Here is a 15,818-nt window from a genome sequence, read left to right as displayed (position 1 = left end):
AAATGGAACAATACACAGTATTAAGAACTGGGGTATGTAAACTTTTGATCAGGGTGATTTGGTTAGTTTCGGTCGTGCTTATGATTTAAAAAGAGTAAACAGTTGATTGATAATAAATGGCTTCAGCAAAATACTAACTATGAGTGAAAGAAAAGTTTTTGTGTTATTATTCATATTCTCTGCATGATTCCAAGAAATCATAAATTCTGCCAGGGAATGTAAACTTATGAGCACAACTGTATATATGCTACATGTGGGCATTAGTAATGCATCTATATCAGAGATTTGCATAGCGAATTCTATTGAACATGCCCCTTATTTTCCCTCCACCAGGCTTAACAGTTAATAACATTGCTAACTGTAATCTCCATACTGCTACAGTGCAGAGAAGTCAAAGGGGTCAAGGACATAGCAAACCATAGCAACTGAACCTCTTTTTTTGTAAATTTAGTATATTGCTGTTAGCAGGCGAAGCCCAACTGGAGCACGTGGGAGAAGAAGTTTCAGTGACCGATCTAGCTGCTGGGGAGAAGCAGGGCATCAGGTAATTCAATCTTTTTTTTTTTCTTATACCAAAATGAACAAATAACTAACCCTTGTAGTGCATGAATAGCCTCACTGCAAATTATAGTTTTCTAATTGCCCAGTGTTGGGCTTTAAAGGGTTAGCTGGGTCTGGTCAAGGACCAAGCTCAGCTAACCCATACAAAGCATCAGTCTTGAAATCACCCTCTTTTAATCACTTGTACAGCCGCACTTTCACGCTGGTGTTTTGCATTAAAATGTAATGCAACACATATATTCAGTTTACGTGTTTTTCTTGCATGCGTTTTTGCAGCTAGTCACTGGTTGTTAGGAGCTGCCAGTGTTCTTAACAAACAGTAGTTAGCTAATAGCTACACATCCAATGCCACTGTACCTCCAGTCCAACATCACTACCATCGTTCACCCAGTGGACATCACACCGCACTCTGTGGAGGGGGAAGGGGCAAGGAAGACTGGGTGAGACAGCCGAGAACTTTCTCAGTTTGGGTGGCTCTGTGAATGTGATGGGATGAGAGGGAGGCTGGAAAACCACTACCAGACACCGAGGTGGGATCTATTCACTGGTTGTTAAGGGCATTAGTGTGTGGTGGCTCCTTAACAACCAACAACCAAAAGTACACCAAAATGGCACCCTCAGTATATTTTTTGGTGTGTTTCCATTTACTTAAAATGGAAGGCGTGTTTTTGATGGCCTTTTGAAAAACGCACTAAAGATACTGCATGCAGGACTTTTCAAAACACAGAAAAAAATTCAAAAGTTCCATAAGATTTAAAGGAGAACGTATGAGTAAGGTTCCCTCTAACTGAATCATTTATGCATAGATACCCACTAGGGATGAGCTTTATGTTTGAGTCGAAAATGAGTTTGACTCGAACATTAGCTGTTCGCCCGTTCGACGAACAGCGAACAATTTGGGGTGTTCGCGGCAAATTCGAAAAAGCCACGCAAATACCCTTTAAAAGTCTATGGGAGAAATCTAAAGTGCTAATTTAAAAGGTTAATATGCAAGTTATTGTCATAAAAATTGTTTGGGGACCTGGGTCCTGCCCCAGGGGACATGTATCAATGCAAAAAAAGTTTCAAAAACGGTTCTTTTTTTGGGAGCAGTGATTTTAATAATGCTTAAAGTGAAACAAAACAAGTGAAATATTCCTTTAAATGTCATACCTGGGGGGGGGGGTAGTATACCTGTAAAGTAGTACATGTTTCCCATGTTTATAACAGTCTCTGCACAAAATGACATTTCTAAAGGAAAAAAAGTGGGGACAAGGGCCTCATCCCCACAACCCTTGCCCGGTGGTTGTGGGGGTCTGCGGGCGGGGGCTTATCGGAATCTGGAAGCCCCCTTTAACAAAGGGGACCCCAGATCCTGTCCCCCATATGTAAATTGGTAACAGGCTACATTGTACTCCTACCATTTCACAAAAAAAATTTGTCAAAATGTCCTTTAATTAAAAAAAAATAACCTCCAGCGCCGTAATCCTTCTACGATCCCGTTCCTGGACCCGCTGCTACGAATGATACCACCTCCACGGGAGGCACCTGGCTGAATGATGCGCAAGCTGTTTGACAGCTCTTTTATAACCAAGGGCGGGGTCACTTATATTGTTTCACTTTAAGCATTATTAAAATCACTGCTCCTGAAAAACTGACGTTTTTAAAACTTTTTTTGCATTGATACATGTCCCCTGGGGCAGAACCCGGGTCCCCAAACACTTTTTATGACAATAACTTGCATATTAACCTTTAAAATTAGCACTTATTATTTTTAATGTTCGTGTCCATAGACTTTAATGGTGTTCACATGTTCGAATTTTTTTTTTTGCCTGTTGGGATGTTTTGCTGCGAACCAAGGGGTGTTCCGTTCATCCATAATACCCACGAACAATGGTGGCTACTCATTGGCAGTTATGAGTTTTACAACATAATGTTTGAACAGAAAAAAGGATTCATATATTTGTTCAAGGACACAAAAATATGCCAAAGAAACTGTAAATAAAGGAGGACACATAGGAGCTCCTGTAGCTTTTTCTATTAGTTAATGTCTATATAATGGCGAGTTCAGAGTTAGACAAGGGAATATAATGTGACAGCTGAGAATGCTTTGTTCTTTCAACATTTTTCTTTTATCAAGCTAATTTACTATAAACCATATTTTTGTTACTTTGATTTCTAATGTTTATACATTAAACAAATATTGGAAGTATATCCTTTTTTAGGGCTGATGAAACCAAGCCCTAAATAAGTACTGTAATTTTCTAATTATATCATTAGAAGAGAAATGTATTGGCGGTAAGTGAAGTTTTAAGCAAATCGGAAAAAATGTATTAAAAAGTCTAAAAGTCAATCAGTTGTATTTGTAGGAAAAAGTCTTCCATTTTTATAAAGCTGCTTACAAAGTAAATCCAGCAGATGGTTGTATATGAACAATGCTATTTTTGCTTCAGAGTGGCCCTTATTTTCAGGAAACCTGTGCTAAGACAGCACTGAGGTTGACCTTCGAAATTCCTTGTTCCATGTTAAACAATGGGTACCATCTTTTATTATGTCCATCCAGTGGGTCTGTGCTGCATCTGAGGTCTGATTTGTGGTATAATAGCTAAGGAGAACTCATACAAGGCCTTTAATTAAAAGGTATGCCTGTACTTTGAGTTAGTCTATCTATGGTCAAAATTTACTTCCTTGAATTCTGTAAACCTTTTCATTATGTCCTGTAAGTAGGTAGGTAAGTAGGTCACACTATTTCACAAAGTCTGCCTTTTAAACTATGGAATTGCTGAGGGGGTTTTCAGGAGGCAGGGTCAGTATATTAATCACAGCTTGCAGGCAACAAGGTACCGTGGGATGTGTAGTCCTTAGACATTAAAAACAAGTTTATATTGGATTGTCAAAAATAACAACTGTCTGCATTGTTATCACAATACTGATGTTATAAAGTGAAGTTGTATGTATGCTGTCACCATAGATATCATTTAACCTTTTACTTTGCCCTAATTGGAAAAGGAAAGGGTCACTTTTTGTCCCCAACACAAAATGCGTTTAACAAAACGGTGGTGTTCTGATTTCCCTGATATGTATGCTTGCTGCAGAGTCAGTACTGAATTCAGAGAGAGCCAGTCCACTCACATTTTCAGGAGAACAGTAGCACAGGTTTCATTTAAGGAAAATACATAAGCATTACTAATACAATCCAAATAAATTCCTCTTTCATTTGCCTGCTGTGGTATGTAAAGATTAAGGTGCATATTTACAAAGATTTACTGGACAAATCACCAACTGTTCATTCATTGATTATACAGTTGAATCTATGTGGGAACCTTTGGATACATTTTAGAAAACAGGAATCATTTCACTCATTTGTTGAGATTACTGTCCATGGTGCTAAAATGCATTTTTTTGTTTTTCTTTTTTGTTTCTTTTATCATTTTTTTAATGGCACCGGTTCCCACCTAATCAAAGATAACCAGCCCAGCATGCCAGGAATAGAGCCTGGAACCCCCATAACATTGAAGCAGTGAGATTGCAGACCCAAGCTATTTGAAAACCAACCCACATATGCTTTAGCATTGAGGTTGCTTTGAGAGGGGTTCCACCAAAAAATGACAGTCCCCTTTGAAAGCACTAATGTCAAATGGTTACAAGCTTTGGGCCTTTGGCCTTTGGAAAGGATTCTATTGAGGAAGGTGAGGGGGGAGGCTTTTGTACCACTTGTCTTAGGCCCCTTCACATCGGCCCTTTCGGGAACAGGCTGTCTGTTTTTCAGGCATATCCAAGCGGGCCACCCATTGACTTCTATGAGCAGGCGGATGTCTGCGGAGATGTGTCCGCTGACACCCGCCTGCCATCTGATCCGACAAGATCCGCTCAAAACAGATGGATAGCGATACGGTCGCCATCCGTCCAGCGGATGGGATTGGATGAAAATGGACAGGCTGTCCATTTTCATCTGATATCTCCATAGAGAACAGTGGGGCTCTGTCAGGTTTGTCCCTGCACAGTGAGCAGAGACGGACCTGTCATCCGCCTGTTCAGCGGAGACCAGCGATCCCCTGCTGAGCTAGCAGAGTCTGTCCAACGGATCCACTCCGTGTGAACCCAGCCTTCAACCTGAAGTTTAAAACTTACAACTGCTGGAAATGTACAGTATCTATATAACTGAAGCAGTATTAAACGCTCTAATCATTTTCATCCAAGTAAGCTGCCATCTTGGCCTCTGTTTGATCTTCAACTGCCATGATGTTGCACATGTGATCAGATATGACTCAGCCATTTGATAAATTGACAGTTTGGTTGACAGCACAACCAATGTGACAGTTACATTCCTGGCATGTGTTTTTTTTCTAAAACTGTTAAATTGATGGGTTTAGTTCCACTTAAATTGTATCATTTTCCATCTCTCTCTCTATTCAACCTTAAAGGGGAGGTTCACCCTAAAAACGACTTTCCCTTATTACACTGCCCCCCCCACATTACAATACGATTATGCCTATTACTTTTTTTTTGATGCTGTACATACCTTCGTACAGCTATTCACCCGTGGCTCCGGGTTGCGAGTCCCGCGGGAGTGGGCGTTCCTAACATGGTGGTGATTGACATTTTGACAAAAAACGAGCTCCCCCGTCGCGTAAGCCGCGTCACGATTGGCGAAAGGAGCCGAACGGCGAGTCGGCGCTATACTGCGCCTGCGCATCGCCGTTCGGCTCCTTTCGCCAATCGTGACGCGGCTTACCCGACGGGGGAGAGCTCGGTTTTTGTCAAAATGTCAATCACCACCATGTTAGGAACGCCCACTCCCGCGGGACTCGCAACCCGGAAGCCACGGGTGAATAGCTGTAGGAAGGTATGTACAGCATCAAAAAAAAAGTAATAGGCATAATCGTATTGTAATGTGGGGGGGCAGTGTAATAAGGGAATGTCGTTTTTAGGGTGAACCTCCCCTTTAAGATTCCAGACAAAGAATTGTTAAATCTTCTCATGGTGTTACTCAAATGTTTTTTTGATGACCCAACAGCCCAAAAATGTGTTATCCTTGTTATGGCTGACTGCATAAAACTATGCCTTCCTACCTCCTTGTGTGCATATACGTATGGCTATTCTAGAAACGTTGTCTTAAAAACTATGTAGATATATTATACACAAAGTAGTCATTACTTCGACCCAGACTGCTAATGCAAAGAGGCTTTCCTAATTACCTTCAATCTAAGGTGGGTCAACAACATTCAGCAATATAAGGGGGCCCTTTTTGTTCGAACACACAAACACCGTTAAAGTCTATGGGACACGAACATGAAAAATTAAAAGTGTTAATTTTAAAGGTTAATTTGCAAGTTATTGTCATAAAAAGTGTTTGGGGACCTGGGTCCTGACATGTATCAATGCAAAAAAAGTTTTAAAAAAAAGAAGTTTTTTTCGGGAGCAGTGATTTTAATAATGCTTAAAGTTAAGCAATAAAAGTGAAATATTTCGTACCTGGGGGGTGTCTATAGTATGCCTGTAAAGTAGGGTATGATTCCCATGTTTATAACAGTCTTTGCACAAAATGACACTTCTAAAGTAAAAAAAGTAATTTAAAACTACTCGTGGCTATAATGAATTGTCGGGTCCCGGCAATACTTATTCCACACTTGTTGCACCCTTTGTACTTTTCTTTCACATTGGTACATGTGATTTTACTGTTACATATGTGGGGGGACAGGTGTTTTTACTGTGTGGGGACATGTGTTTTGGGGACACTATTTTGGGGACTTGTATGTTAATATTGTGTGGGAACACTAGGCAGTGTTTAAAAAGCTGTAAAAAACAGCTCATACTCACTGATCACCAGCCGGCTGCAGCGATCGCGTAGCAACCGGCTCTCTATTTACATCACATGTTGTTATGATTGGACATAGCCATCATGTGATCAGGACGGCCAATCACAGAGCCCTCCTGCCGATCGGAGATGTGCCGTGTCCGGGTCCATGTCCGAGAGGCAGCGGCAGGACTACTCACTGTGAGCGATACGGGCCCCCGGCATGCATCTAAGCTGTATGAAACTTACAAACACATAGCTCCATTGTGAAGGCGTGCTGTGTCAGATCTCTATGCATTTTGCGTGTCACGCGAGACACGCTAAATGCACAGCACGCCTTCACACTAGAGCTATGCGTTTGTAAGTTTTATACAGCTTAGATGCATGCCCGAGGCCCGTATCGCTCACAGTGAGAAGTCCGGCCTTTGCCTCCTTTCATAGCTGTGTGTGTACCTGCCTGTATACACTGTCTTTTTACTCTGCAGGTTCTTTAATAAAAACGGTATTACGCTATTTCCGTTTTTGTGGCTCATTGTGGTGGAACTGTTCTGAATTTTATAGATTGGAGGATTGGAACACACAGTCCTTTTATGAGGAGCCATCTGTGTTGAAATCATTGGGAATTTATCCAATTAGGGAGAGATCGTAACAGGAAGGCTCTTGAAAGAACCCTTTACATGCCTGATGGCCATTTATGGCCGCATATATCTGGTGAGCGCATTTTGATTGTCACATCGGGGGAAGCACTTTATGATACACGTTGCACTTTCTGAAAGCACAGTGGTTGGAGCATAAATTTGGAACACAGCATTCTATTGCTATTTCTACATCTGCATTTACCGTAATATCTTGCTGTAACGCGCCCTGGCGTATAGCGCGCACCCCCAGCCTAGAAGGAAAATTCCTGGGAAAAAAAATACTTACAGTTTGGATGCCCCTCGTCGGTGTCTTGCCCGCCGTCAATCGCGTCCATCGGCGGCCTTGTCCAGTCCCGTGTCCTTCTGCGGCCATCGTGGTGTCCTCCCCGCTCGATCCCCGCTTCCCGCGCTGTGTTTGAACCACTCCGCCGACATATACCGAGCGCAGTACACTCGGGTATAGTCGGGCAGGCTCGGCTCCTCTCGCGTAAAGGACGTACAGGACGTGACCGTGAGCGAAGCTAAGCCTGCCTGACTATACCTGAGTGTACTGCGCTCGGTATATGTCGGCGCAGTGGTGCAAACACAGCGTGGGAAGCGGGTATCGGCGTATATCGCGCACCCACGATTTTGCTCTGATTTTCAGGGCAAAAAAGTGCGCAGTATACGCCGATAAATACGGTACTTGAACTTTTGATTTAATATTTAATTAATTGGTGATTATATGGACAATATTTCACACTTGTTGCACCCTTTGTATCTTTCTTTCACAGTTTATTAGTCTTTCACAAAATTTTGGAGCTGCACTTGTTGTAATTATTATTTTAGTTTTTTTGGCGCCGTACTCCGTTTTTTCTATTATACACATATGTACATGGTCATCTGCGTACATATGTCCGTGATCACACAAACTAATTATTATACACTTAACGAGATTTTTTTTTTTTTTACCAAAAACATGTAGCAGAAAACATTTTGGCTTAAATTTCATGACAAAATCATTTTCTTATGTGTACTCTTTTTTTGTATGCCATTTTGCTTTTTGTACCACCATTTTGTACCAAATAAAAAAGTTTGTAAACAAAAAAAAAAAATTTCATGACAAAATTTGATTTATTTTAAAATAGAAAGAAGCAAAAATCGTTTTTTTTTTTTCAAATTTCTGCTGTTTTTTTGCTTATATCGCAGTCGTAAATAAATACCACCAAAAGAAAGCTCTATTTGTGCGAACAAAATGATAAAAATTTGGGTACAGCATTGCATGACAGCACAATTGTCAATGAAAGTGCGAGAGCGCTGAAAGCTGAAAATTGGTCTGGGAAGGAAGGGGGCGAAAGTGCCCAGTATTGATGTGGTTAAGTGAGCCCAGTGTGTAGTTATGTCCATGTCAACAATCACTATGAAGGTCACTTTTTTCCATCTTTTCTTACTCTAAAGAATAGAGGGTGAGAAAGGTTAAAGGACAATATTGGAAACTTCCCTTTAACCTCACAGCTAAAGTCTTCACCTTTGTAAATGTATGCAGTGGTAAGAAATCTTGCTATGGTAGCTGCAAGTTAGGCTTGTTTAACTGCTCTAAAAAAAAGATGATGTTATTATTTTGTCATTAGCAGGAATTAATCTTTTAAACTGCAGATCTCTCTGTAACCTAGAAAAAGGACAGCGCTGGCAAAAAGACAGAACATTGTTTGATGTAGATGGGATATAGCAGGATGAAAAAGATGCCAATAGGGGCCTGCATGGTCATTATAGGATGAAGAAGAGCAACTTCTGCTTTGAGATGACCACCCTGGGGAGAAAACAGATATTGGAAAGCCTTGAATGAAAGATGTTTGTCTTTGCAGCAGTAGCTACAGGTGCTGTGTTGGTTGCGGCACACTGGGCGAGAAGTGCTTAGCTCAGTGACCCCAAGTATCAGCAGCCAGCAGTTCACATAGAACAGCTGGAGAGCAAAGCTGATTACAGGCTACCAGACAGGAGCTTTTATTGGAATGTATCCGTTCACTAGCCACAGTGCTAGAGCTATTCACAGCACAAGCTGCTTGTCATGTGGAGAGAGAGTCTAATGCCCCGTACACACCATCACTTTATGTGATGAAAAAAACGACATTTTCTGTGAAGTAAAAAATTACGTTTTTGAAACTTCAATTTTCAAAGACGAAGTTGCCTACACACCATCGTTTTTCTCACAATGTTCTAGCAAAGCAAGGTTACGTTCTCACCACTTTTTCCATTGAAGCTCGCTTCTGGGCATGCGCGGGTGTAAAAACGTCTTTTTAAACGACGTTTTTTGCTACACACGGTCAATTTCTGTGAAGTAAAAAACGACGTTTTGAAAAACGACACATAAAATTGAAGCATGCTTCAATTTTTTTGGGTCGTTTTTTACAAGACATAAAACGACGTTTTCCCCCACACACGGTCAATTAAAGTGACGTTTTTAAAAACGTCGTTTTTTTTCATCACATAAAGTGATGGTGTGTACGGGGCATAAGTATATTCCATCCACCAGGTGCTGGGAAAGCATTCAAAACAGCATAGCCTGCGCTTCTCTGTAACAGAACACAGGCATGCTGAGATCTGTAGTTCCACAAGTAAGCTGTTGTGTTTGCTTAACTCTATATATTAGAGTGTAACATTGTTGATAATATATGAGAGCAGTGGGATGATAAAGCTTATAAATGGTAGTTTGCTCCATTATGCCCGGAAATAACATTGTCATAGAGGAACTAAACTGTATCTGAGCACCACAAACTTAAATTTCTATTTAACCACTTAAGACCCGGACCATTATGCAGGTAAAGGACCTGGCCCCTTTTTGCGATTCGCCACTGCGTCGCTTTAACAGACAATTGCGCGGTCGTGCTACGTGGCTCCCAAACAAAATTGGCATCCTTTTTTTCCCACAAATAGAGCTTTCATTTGGTGGTATTTGATCACCTCTGCGTTTTTTATTTTTTTTTGCGCTATAAACAAAATTAGAGAAACAATATTGAAAAAAATTCAATATTTTTTTACTTTTTGCTATAATAAATATCCCCAAAAAAGATATAAGAAACATGTTTTTCCTCAGTTTAGGCCGATACGTATTCTTCTACATACTTTTAGTAAAAAAAAAATCACAATAAGCATTAAGAGTCGGTTCACACTGGGGCGACACGACTTCCAGCGCGACTTTCAGAGGCGACTCCGACACGACTTGAGCATGAACCACAGGGCGATCTGGGGCGATTTACAACACGACTTGAAGTCGTCTCCAGGACAGGAGACTTTCCAGTGGCCAATCAAACAACAATCAGCACTAGGGGAGGGAGGAGGAGGGAGAGGTTTGCCTGAGAAATGTATGTTATCTTCCTGGAAAGTCGCTTCAGTTAAGACGGTGATCAGACTTGGATCAGACTTGGAGGCGACTTCCATTGAAATCAATGGGTACAAATCGCCTACAAGTCGGATTGAAGTAGTACAGGAACTTCTTTTGAAGTCGGAGTGACTCGAGTCGTGTGTATTAACACCGCTCCCATTCACTTGCATTGTTTTTCTCGACAGCGCGACTTGGGACGACTTGAGGCGACTTCAAGTCGGATCCCAAGTCGCCCCAGTGTGAACCGGCTCTTATTGATTGGTTTGCGCAAAAGTTATAGGGCTGTGTTTACCTTATCTTTGAAAAGACATGTTGCACCACATAGCAGAAAACAACTAGGCCCAAAGCCTTGCTACCCATCTACCCAGACAGTTATTGTATTACAAAAAGTTTGGCACAGACTGAGGCCAAAGTATAAAAAGGTACAGCTTCACCATGGCTGGCCTATAGAAAATCACTATGATGAAATAATCACCATACAAAGATACACAGACATAAGACACAACATGTAACAATAGAAAAATAAACAGTTTTTTCTTTTTCTTTTTTAAGCCAATCTGTGGAAAAAGCATCAAACCTCATAGGGAACTAGCAAAAAACTGAAACACGATGGATGGAGGTAGGGTTATAAATTAAGGTGACCAGATTTTTAAAATGAAATCCGGGGACAAATTTTTTCTTTACTAGTAATGACAACAATCAGCGACTATCTGCCCCGTCGCTGCCCGTCTCACAGCCTCTCAACCCTTACTCTTCGGGCCCCAGCTACTACTGGATGGGGAGCGGAGGAAGATCACTCCACCAGGGAAGGCAAGGAGATAGGCAGGTGGCTGGCCAGGATTTGAGCCAAGAACATGCGAGCGAAGCTGGGCATGCGCCCGAAACTGAATAAATATTCCCTCCGCTCCGACCAGCACATGATCATCAGAAAGGGGCACAGATAATGGGAAAAATACACCCCCCTATGGTAGTAGGCACGGCGGAGCGGGGGGTGTAATTTAATTTTTTTTATTTTAATTTTGCACTGATTGTCTTTGAAATTGCCCCTGCCCCCTATTAAATCCAATCTGGGGACAAAATCAGGGACAGACTTTGTCCGGGGACAGTGTCCTCAATCAGGGGACTGTCCCCTGAAACTGGGGATGTCTGGTCACCCTACTATAAATGGCTTTTTTGTTTACCTGTGTCCAAACCACCATAAGGTGGTCACATCATTCAGATATCTATTACTACCTTCTTCTGCCCCTCCATGCATGATAAAGAAAGAAAGTTTTGTTTTCAATACATGGCCACTTAAAGTGGAACTAAACCCTCCTATCCTTTAGAGCCAAGGAAGCTGCAATCCTAGCCTTTGCTTGATCCACATTTACCATGGCGCTGCACATGTGAACACCAGCCATTTGAAGGCTTGACAGTTTGGTTGAAAGCAGAAACAGCTGTGATAATTATCATTCATGGCATGCCTTGATTGTAACAGTTTTGGGAAATAGTTGTGCCCTGTATACACAATCGGAATTTTCGATGGGATAAAATCCAATGGAATTTTTTATCTGAATTCCGTTCAAGCTGTCTTGCATACATCCTGTCAGACCAAATTCCGACCGTCCAAAACGTGGTGGCGTAAAACACTACGACGAGCCAAGAAAAATTAAGTTCAATGCTTCTGAGCATGCGTCGACTTGATTCTGAGCATGCATGTTTTTTTCTCCGTCGGAATTTCACACAGACGATCTGAATTTCCGACAGGATTTTTTTTCATCGAAAAATAAAACAAAACATGTTCTATTTCTAAACTCCGACAGAAAAAAAGTCCCCGATGGGGCCCACACACGGTTGGAATATCGGATGAAAAAATTCCGTCGGACTTTATCGAAAATTCCGATCGCGTGTACAAGGCATTGGATTGAAGGTTTAGCTCAGATTTTAGGCCACATTCACACATGTGCATCTTGAGGACTCTTTTGGAGGCATTTAATCAACACTGGGGTTTTTATTTTTTTACTAAATAAATGAAAAAAGACAGAAATTTTGGAAAAAACAAACAAACTCTTTAATAGTTTATAATTTTTTGGGGGGGAAACAGGTAATTTTTGTCCTTCACTGATGTGCGGTGATGAGGCGGCACTGATGGGCATAGATTGAGGCTGCTCTGAGGGGCACTGATAGGCTTCACTGATGGGTACTGGTGAGGTGGCACTGATGGGCATTGATAGGCTGCACTGAAGGGCACTGAGGCGGCACTGGTGGGCACTGATGAGGCTGCACTAATACCCGGGAATGATAGGTGGCACTAATGGGCAGCACTGATAGGCGGCACTGGTAGGCAGCACTGATGGGTACAGGTAGGAGGCACTGATGGACACTGGTTGGTGGCACTGATAGGTTACATTGATGAAGCACTGGTGGGCACTGTTGGCACTGCACAGATAATCAGTGCCCTGATTATCAGTGTCTATGCCCCGTTTAGAAAAGCCGTTGATCAACTCAATGTGATCAGTTGTGATTGGACACAGTTGATCACATGGTAAAGAGCCGCTGATTGGCTCTTTACCTTAGTCTGGAGGACACTGCAATCACAGAGCGTGATGCCTGTGCCCAGCAGTGAGTGTGATCACAGGAGGCCATCATACGACAGCCTCCATGAACTAGCCGTCTGCACTGTAGCTGTTATTCGGCTATAGCGCGGTCATCAAATAGCTAAAATACTAAGGAGCGGGGTCACCCAGTGGTGTCACCGGGTGGTACCCCCCTTGTATCGTCACCAACCCAGCATGCCCTCAGTCGATGAGGTCATAAGGGAGTGGCACCGCCCGACTAAGTCATCAGGTGGCCTTGCCCCCTAGTTAATTTTTTTTATCAGGTCAGTGGTGGCAGTGGGCGTTGTGATTGACAACAGGGGTACATTTTTTTTTTTGGTTGTTGATTTTTTAATAAAGAAATTGTCAAAAACTTGTGTTGTGTTTTTATTTACTCTTTACACTTTTTTTGGTGAATGAGTAGAGGTACTATGTACCCCAAACTCATTCACATGGGGGGGATCTGGGAGGGCTTTCAGATTCCAATAAGCCCCCCGCCTGCAGAACCCCCACAACCACTGGGCAGGGTTTTGGGAAAGAGGCTTTGGGGGGGGTTGTGGTATGGTTCAGGAGGGGGGGCACTCACTCATCCTCCTCTGTTCCTGACTTGCCAGGATAAGGGTCTGGTATGGATTTTTTTTGGGGGGGGGCATGCTGTTTTTTTTTTTTATTACGATGGGGGGGGGGGGGGGCAATAGGAGCAACCCCACACTGTTTCTTTCATTTATTTTTCATTGTCGCCATTCTTTCGTTTACATTTAGCTGTCAGTGGGGAACCCATCGGTTGTTAAGGACACAGGTGGTTACCCGGCTCACTCCTTAAGAACCAGCTATTGTTTGCACAGAATTTAAATCGAGTGATCAATTTTTAACCAATTCAAATTCAAATCGTTCTGAAAAATTGGAATTCGGTAGAAAATAAAGAAACCAGATGAAACTAAATGAATTTTTCAGTTCTACACAAACTATTTACAAAACCATCACATTGGTCAAAGCCAAAGTTGTAATAAAGTTGCACTCATCCAAAGTCACATCAAAATCCCATCAAATCGCAGGGTAATGTTACAATGAAAATCGCACAATTTTTAAGTTGCATAAGTGTGAATGGACTTTAAGGCCCCATTCATGAACCGCTCGGGTCTGCCTGTCAGTTTTTCAGACAGACTTGATCAGACCATCCATAGCTCCCTATGGAGCGGCGGATGTCAGCTGGTATGTGTCCCCTGACACCCGCCCGCACTTATTCTGCTAAAAAACAGATGGATGGGGATGTTCCCCATTCGTCCGGCAGATCGGATTACATTCGGATAGAAAAGGACCTGCACAGTGGAGCCGACATGGACCTGTCATCCGCCTGCTCAGCAGGGATCAGTGGACAGATCCTTTGCTGAGCAGGTGAAGTCCGCTCCGTCTGCAAGGAAACTTCTCATGAGAAGAACATTGAGGCTACCATTACTGACCTCTCATTCTGAAAATGCTGGTTGTCTGGCTGTCATTCACACCATCTTGCTTTGAATCACTGACTTGAAATTAGTATGCATATAAGGACCTCTAATTTTTCTTTCACTCTTCTGATTTGTGCATTTTTGTTCAGCTTAGTAATAATTCAGAAAGTTCTGAAGCTAGCGGCATATCAACGATCCAAAAGAGGAGCCAAACAAGTACAAAAGAGCAGCTGAAATATTAAAAGTGGAAAGTAAGATTAGCTCTTTAGTACACCATGCTTTGTGATTTGACATTATTCCAATCAATTCTGGTATGCATCAGAATTCATGGATAATAGAACATTCGTAGATAATCAGTGACATTACTGATGTGCCTTTACAATATAAAATAAAATAAAAATCAGACATGCACTCTTCTATTCAAAATGATTACAGATTTTAGTGCGAAAATGTGCCATTATTTCCTGGCTAATGTTAAAGGTTGAGTAGAAGAGATGGCTGCAAATTACTGTCAGCCTTTTATTTGTACATTTTGATCTATGTATATTTTAATGACAAAGTAGACAACCTTGATGTGCTAAATTCTGTTGCTCTTATATTCATATAGTTGCAAAGCTATGAAAGACCTCCCAACTTTAATAAACATAACAAAGAATTATATTCAAATTGAAATTTCAAACTCATAATGTACCCAACTTCTTTTTGACATCATTGAAGTAGTAAGTCTATGTTTAATATAATACATACTGTACCCCAGAAGTGTCACAATGTACTGATTGATGAAATATCGGTTATATTATATAAAGGAACTACAATATATGAACACTTATAGCTGGATTCAGGTACGCCAGCTTAATTTTAAGGCGGCGTAGCGTATCGCATATACGATACGCTGCCGTAAGTCAGAGAGGCAAGTGCTGTATTCACAAAGCACTTGCCTCCTAAGTTACGACGCGCCTAATTCAAATGATGAACAGGGGGGCGTGTTTTATGTTAATGACTAGTGACCCGACGTTCGTGGACATATCCCAGTGTGCATTGCTCCAAGGTACGCCGCAAGGACGTATTAGTTTCGACGTGAACATAAATTACGTCCAGCCCCATTCACTGACGACTTAAGCAAACAACGGAAAAATTTCACAATTCGACGCGGGAACGACGGCCATACTTAACATTGGCTAGGCCTGCTATTTGTTCGACTAACTTTACGCTGGAAAAAGCCTTACGTAAACAACGAAAAAAATGCGCCGGGCGCACGTACGTTTCTGAATCGTCGTATCTAGCTCATTTGCATATTCTACGCCGAACTCAACGGAAGCGCCACCTAGCGGCCAGCGTAAATATGCACCCTAAGATACGACGGCGTAGGAGACCTACGCCGCTCGTATCTTAGTCTAATTTAAGCGTATCTGGTTTCCAGAATACGCTTAAATTTACGACGGCGTAGATTCAGAGTTACGA

The sequence above is a fragment of the Rana temporaria genome, chromosome 4 (genome assembly GCF_905171775.1).
Source record: "Rana temporaria chromosome 4, aRanTem1.1, whole genome shotgun sequence".
In the NCBI taxonomy this organism is placed as follows: Eukaryota; Metazoa; Chordata; class Amphibia; order Anura; family Ranidae; genus Rana; species Rana temporaria.
Note: the sequence above shows the minus strand (reverse complement) of the source record.